General features: G+C 39.9%; 1 non-coding gene across 1 annotated transcript; it reads left to right on the plus strand.

Annotated features, from left to right (window-relative positions):
• Positions 1 to 3,512: 3,512 nt before the first annotated feature.
• trnad-guc (transfer RNA aspartic acid (anticodon GUC)) lies at positions 3,513 to 3,584 on the plus strand. Its single transcript has one exon. It is a non-coding gene; the product is annotated as a tRNA-Asp (tRNA).
• The last annotated feature ends 3,239 nt before the right edge of the window (positions 3,585 to 6,823 follow it).

Raw genomic sequence — 6,823 nt, forward strand, 5'->3', positions numbered from 1 at the left:
ATATTTGTCTTTCCTTGAAAACTTTTCTGCAGTTTTTAAGACTGTATTTGCCGTTTCCTTCAAAATGTTCACATGTAAATAAAGAAATTTAATTTTTGTTTTACTTTTTCCTTCAATAGAATTTTCTTACCAAATTTCTTGAAACATTTACTTTGTAGATTTTTTTTTAAAGATTTTTCAGTTGAGCATTATTTTCAAATGTTTACCTGCTAGGTTGATGTGACCCAAATCTGATTACTGGCTCACATGGGACACTCATTGGGTTGAGATTGGACATTTCAGCTTCTCCAGCTTCCTCTTTCAGCATTTTTTGCCTTGATTTGTGTGTTTGTCTTTGATATTTTGCAGGATTTTGCAATATTTTGTTGACAGATTCCAATGAAGCTGAGCAGTTTGGACATGAGAGAAGAATTCATTAAATGTTGGTACCGGTTGTTCTGATGGCAATAACATTTTTGACCTGTAACTTTGGAAACGGAATTTTGGAAATTCCTAGAGTCAAATCTTCTATTTGCGTCTGCCCACATTCGTGCCTTTACATTGTCTGATGGTGGCGCTATGGCAACAGCTGTCCATGGTCTGGTGCAGACACACAAATCAAATTTGGGTCCATTAAAAAAAATGGATCAGTGTCGAAAATCTAGAATAATCTTCACTTTGAGCCTCATCCGATACATTTATTACCGTCACCTCAGCAAATGCCCACGCTACAGTTAGTGAACAGAAAGATGTGCAGAGAATAACAAAGAGTCAATCAATACAAAGGGAACATTACCATCACCAAATCAGACATGCAGATTTAATCTCCTCGTGTTGGGGAAAAAACATTTCCAACCAATCAGCTGATGATATACTTTATGTTCTTTAAAAGGCAGAAGAAAAGCGATGGGACATTTTGTTGCATTATAACAGTCAGCATTAAATTATGCTCCATAAATAAATGAAACAAGTAAAAGGATTTATTGCCATATAAGTGGTAAATTTGTACTTTTATGCTAAGTGCTTTATAAGTACAGACCCATTCATGCACTAGTGGCAGGGGCAACCTATGCTAGACTACACCATTTTTTCTTTGGGATTTTTTTTTGCCTAATGTTAAATAAATTGGCATATTAATTCATTAAAAGATCAATAGCTATGCATATGCTCTGAGTGAGACGGTTGCTGTGGTGATGTGGGACTACAGGGCAGAGGCAGCAGCAATGATTCATGCCATTATTTATTCATTTGAGTGGGAGTATGATCAGGCAAACAGTTTGCAAGCTAAAAAGCCTTTAGGAACTGACAGGAAATACAAACTATCAATCAATCAAACTTAATTTGAATGGCAGGTTTCATACAGATGGATGTTTTTCAAAGTGTTTTCCATTATTGATTGAAATAATGATTGAAAATGAAAATAACACACAGTTGATTAGGAGTAAAACCATGGAGATCACTGAGACTCACGCACTCATAAAATGACAAAAGTAGGTAAATAAAAACATTGAATAAATCCTTCACCTTCAAAATAATATCAAAAAATTAAATAAAATAGAAATAACTTAAAACAAAGTCGGGTAAAGGTCATTCTTAAGTAAAGTAAATAAGAATATCAATAAATAAATATTACATCAAAAGAGAATGTAGTAAACTTCATAAAAAGTGACAACAACATAAAATGATATGGAAACAGCATCAGTAGCAGCAAAGTGCAGTGAGGTTCAACAACCAGTGGGTGGGGCCGTGGGGTGACAGAGAGGCAGCCATTTGTTCCTGCTCCATGGTGGCATCATGGCTGATTAGCAGCAGTGGGAGGACAGAAGAAGAAAGAAGGAGGAAGAAAGAAAGGGATAGAGAGACAAACTGAGTGACATGCTGTTGGCACTATGGGGTGGATGAAGAAATGTCGGTCAAATACTAATAACACATTCCATTGCAAGGAAAGTTAGAATGCAAGCAGTATAGGATGAAGTCAGGTATCAGTGAACTCCTATTCTATAGCAGTTTCGTAAATCTACTTAGGAGTGAAACATTTTATTATTTAGTTAAGAGAGTTCTTAGGTTTTAACTTCATAACATCTAATTGAAGGACTCTTGTGTGAGTCAACGCCAAATCAAATCCGTGGTAAAGCTAGAAAGCTCTGGGTGGGGAAAGAGAATGACTAAGGCTTTCCTCCTCCCAAAACAACAACAAAATGAGTGTTTCAACCGCCTCCAGTCCAACAGCTTGGCATGCAACAAAATGAAAGAAACAGCAGTAGTGAGCAATTGCCAGGAATGCATGTCTGTAAATGCCTGCATGTTGTCAGTCTGCTTTGAAAGTAAAACGCTCTCCTGAGGTAAAAAGAAAGAAAGAGAGAAGATATTTCTAATGATAGGGTCTCACCAGAGGCTGCCCAGTCAATTGGAATGTGTAATTTTACTGCACATAAATCTGTATTTTAAGCCTGTAATATGATCTGACTGTTCGTAGAGCTGATCCCTACAATCACTGCTATGGACAAATTTGCTCACTGGAGACAACTTCATGTAATTACAACAGACTTGCTACTCAACGTTGAAGCTGCTGACCTGTAATTTCCCTCGGACAACGAAAGACGTGATACCTCTCGCAAAAACAGAGATTATTACAATTGGACAAGTGTGCAGTGAGATGTGAGTCGTCATTTCCAGCCAATCGGTCGCCTCGTTTTTTAGATCCACGTCCAAATGCATCAGCCGTTCAACAAGTTGCACACAACCACAGAGTGAAACACTGTAGAATTAGCTGTGATAACAAAGATAAGAGCTTTTGTCTACAAAGGCTCTTATTGTTCCCTATAACAAAAGAGGGCGATGTGTACAAACTTAGAGTGAAAATACTTCACAACTAATTTCAGAGTGAGAGTAGAATGCCACTCATACCTCAACAATAGCCGAACAAGCCCAGACAGAGAAGGCTAGAGAAATATGACTTAACACTGAAACAGTAGATTTTTTTAAAAATGTTCAACCTTGAGTGTCTAAAGGTAAGAAATCTTTTCGCCCAGAATAAAATGTAATGGCTTCTTCCCTGGGCCGAACTCCGTACTTCCACCAAGGTTCATCAGACTCAGTTCAGAGTGAGTAATAAGGACATGTTGTTCACCAGCTGCAGCAGGACACAAACTACAGAGTTGCAAATGCAGCTGGTCAAAGGTTATCTCTGCCTGAAAGTACATCAGGGCAGGAAAATGTGCCTGAAGGAAGGACGCAAAGGATCCACAGCTACTCCCTGAGAAGCAGGTCGAGGCCAAAGTCTGCCGGACATGAACAACCCTGTCCGAGCGGAGGAAGGGAAAGGTACAGGAAAGCGACCTAAACCTAGCCCATCGTGACCTGCAATTGGGAAAGGAGATCTGGGGGGCAAAATCCTGTGAGATGGAACTGTTTGGAGAAGTCAACATTGACCTCTGCAACATCTCGGAGAAGCTCAGAGGAGAGAAAAGAGTGAGCAGCTGGGATGTATGAACCTTATGGACAAGTCATGAGCCTGAGTCCAAAAGGGGCACTCCTCGTTAGTATAGTGGACAGTATCTCTGCCTGTCACGCGGAAGACCGGGGTTCGATTCCCCGACGGGGAGGGTTCTTTTAATAAGTTTACTATCTCAGGATAATAACCTTTATCTTATCTTATAACCCAGAGGATACCATTGCTCACTTGGCCACCCTGATGAGTCTTGGCAGAATAGCTATGCAGTGTGAGGGATATCAACATATATCTGTCCTATAGAGCAGAGTAATCCCACCAACAAATGGACTAGAGACTTATTTACAGATAAACACACTAATTAACAGGACCTGGTAGAACAATATTCTGGAAACACAAACTATACATTAACACTAGGATTAAAGCAAGACATAGTGTTTGGTCGGAGTACAATGGGAGTCCATTAGGTCTGATTATAATGTTTACATGCCTGACTAAACAGATTTATCATTGCATGCCTATTTCAGGTATGTTCACTTGTGGAGGGTTGGTTCCTCCCATGCTTTGATTGTGTAAACACACATGACTAAAGCGTGGGTAATACAGGGAGGGACGTAAAATATTGCTGAGCTGTGTGTGAGAATTGAGAGCCTTACAGAGATAGAGTAAGAAGATAGAGTCAATTTTGCAAATTTGTGTTTTTTTCATGTTTGAAGTTAAATTACATGAACTTTTATGCACATATCCACTGTGGCATAGCAAACAAATAGCAAAGCCATTGTAAATTTTGCATAGGGTGGAGAAAGCAGGTTTCAGCTTCTGCAGCACATTAATAAATCATGGAAGAGAGAGAGAGAGAGAGAGAGAGAGAGAGAGAGAGAGAGAGAGAGAGAGAGAGAGAGAGAGAGAGAGAGAGAGAGACTTTGCATATTTGCTGCATTAGCAATAAGTTTGTCCTTGAACTGAGGTTGCACAAGTTTTCCCATGGGATTCCCTGAGGAATAAATAACACAATAATAAACGTGAATGAAAATGTTGAGCTGTTCCACTTTAATAATACACAAAGCCTATTGAAACCAGGCTTCTCTTTGTTTTCTCATGTTTAAAATCCAATACTAACCAAACAACCAACAACAATCTCTATATAAAACAGAGTCCATGAGGCAGAACCTTTATTGTGGCTGATATGCGACTCTTCTCTTTAGAACCCAAACCGTGGTGCGTTCACTTGCTGTGTCTGTTTTGTGTGGACCTTACTCTGTTGCACAATAACAAACCCGCTGTGTCACCACCAGCGCTCTGAGCCACGGGGTGTGTTACCTGGCCCGGGCGGATTCCACCACAACCCCAGCCCAACATTTAATGGGGAGAAGAAAAAAAATATATGAACGTTTTACATAATACATGAACCTGTTTTAGATGAGAAGTTGCAACTAGCTTAGGTGAACGTAGTCGTGCTAGTTTAGGGGGCTGCACGAATTATTCATCAGGCCGTGCAGAGTGAGCGGGACCGGGTTACCTGTTGGAGGAGGGGTGGGGGGGGGGAAAGCGGTGGCTGAAAGGCTTCATTCTTACTGCGTTTGGAGCGTTTATTCTCCGGACAGCTGAGGAGGCAGGAGGACGCTAATCATGGTAAGCTCTGTGTGTCCGTGGGGAGAGGGAAAGGGGACACGGGGGGGGGGGGGGGGGGGAAATGGAGAAATGCTGTGGTCAGGGCTGGACTAGTCCAAGGACCTGAACGCTTCACGGTCACGGTGTTTGTTTGGGAACCATGGAGCTGCAAACCTGTTCACTTATACATTAAGTGTGTGGGTGAAATCCTACTATGAAGCTGTTTGACTCATTTTACATGCTAAATAGGTTGGGGGTTGTAAATATTATGCATAAAGTAATGTGCCGTATCCTATTAAACAACTTAATGCAAGGCTATTATTTGCTAAACATGCAAATATAACTTAAATAAACACTTAACGAAAACACACCCATCAACCACTCCCACACCTGATAGCTGGGTGGAATGCTTTGACTATAAACGCGATGAAGGCTTAAACTAAACATTAATACGTGTCCCTCCGTTCGTGGAATAAAGGGCCAGTTCTTTTATATGACAAGAAGTCCATCAACAATGAATGGACGGAGGTGGGAGAGTGTCACGGGTTAAATTTCTGAACGCACCACGGAAAGTTTGACTTGAGCTGCCCGCCAAACGAAACAAGAGCAAAACAGATTTTGAAGAAGGGAAAACGGAATTTCAGCGGGCCCTGAAAGCCGCACAGCCGCTGCGTCATTTCCCCTGGAAAACTTTTGTTTGGCTATAGTGCTGCGATGCATTCAATTGTCGAGGTAAGCGTTGGAAATTAGACAATCTCTCTGCGTTTTCGTTCTATGTGATGTGTTTAATTGCGTGTTTAGCCTATTGCCTAAAGCCGTACTATGTTGGAACACAGATTTTTAAAAACACTTTTACAACATTTAGTCAAATACACACAAATGAAAGGAATATATCCGGAATTGGCCTTTCTTTCATTTTTTAAAAACCAAACCACAACTACAAACACTACAAAAGTGAAAATATAATGTAGGAAGTGTGTAGGTTCGCGAATTACACAAAGAGCGTGATTTGGAAATAAAAGCCTTTGTTGCATTATTTACTTTAAGAGACATTAACATCTGACCCTTGGCTATTGTGCATTCGCTATTATGCTGCTGCACAATGTACCTCTGTGTGTGCTGCTTGATTTTAAAAGCAAAACAAACACTACTGTATGCATACAAGAGGAGTCTACAAACGCATCATTACTCTACTATTTGGAGATTCACTCAATAATTCAGCCAATTCCAACCCAACTGGCAGTTAATCTATTATTATTCCGCAAATTTGTACCAGAAAACAGATTTTGAATGGAGAATAGGGCAACTGGAGAATATGAGAAGAGGACAATAAACAAATCAAAATGACCCCTGTGACCTACATGAGGCAGCATTGTATGGAAGTTGAAAACAAACAAATTATGAGGGGGAAAAAATGATATCAGTATTGTCTATCTGCAAATTTGGATTTAGTATCTCAGAATTATGAGAAAGTATAAGAGAATAATGGCTCATAGTTGTGGGGAAAGGAAAATAAGTAATGGGAAAAAGTCAAGATGGATGGAGTTGGACATTCCATAGATATATGTTAATGACAAAGGAATGATTAGAGTGTTTGGGAAGCTTATAGGAATTGTTTTAAGCTGGAAAGATAGGGCAAAAACATTCTCTAAACTAAGTTGTACTTTTATTTATTCATTATTGAAAGAAACCTTCTCCTGAACCTTTAGTAGAAAGTGAGACAACCACTTCTGCCAACAAGCTCTCAAGTTTCATATGACGATAGTGGACATTTACGAGTTG

The sequence above is a fragment of the Genypterus blacodes genome, unplaced genomic scaffold, assembly GCF_046128005.1.
Source record: "Genypterus blacodes isolate CSIRO-AG114 ecotype Tasmania unplaced genomic scaffold, CSIRO-AGI_Gbla_v1 ptg000143l_1, whole genome shotgun sequence".
NCBI lineage: Eukaryota > Metazoa > Chordata > Actinopteri > Ophidiiformes > Ophidiidae > Genypterus > Genypterus blacodes.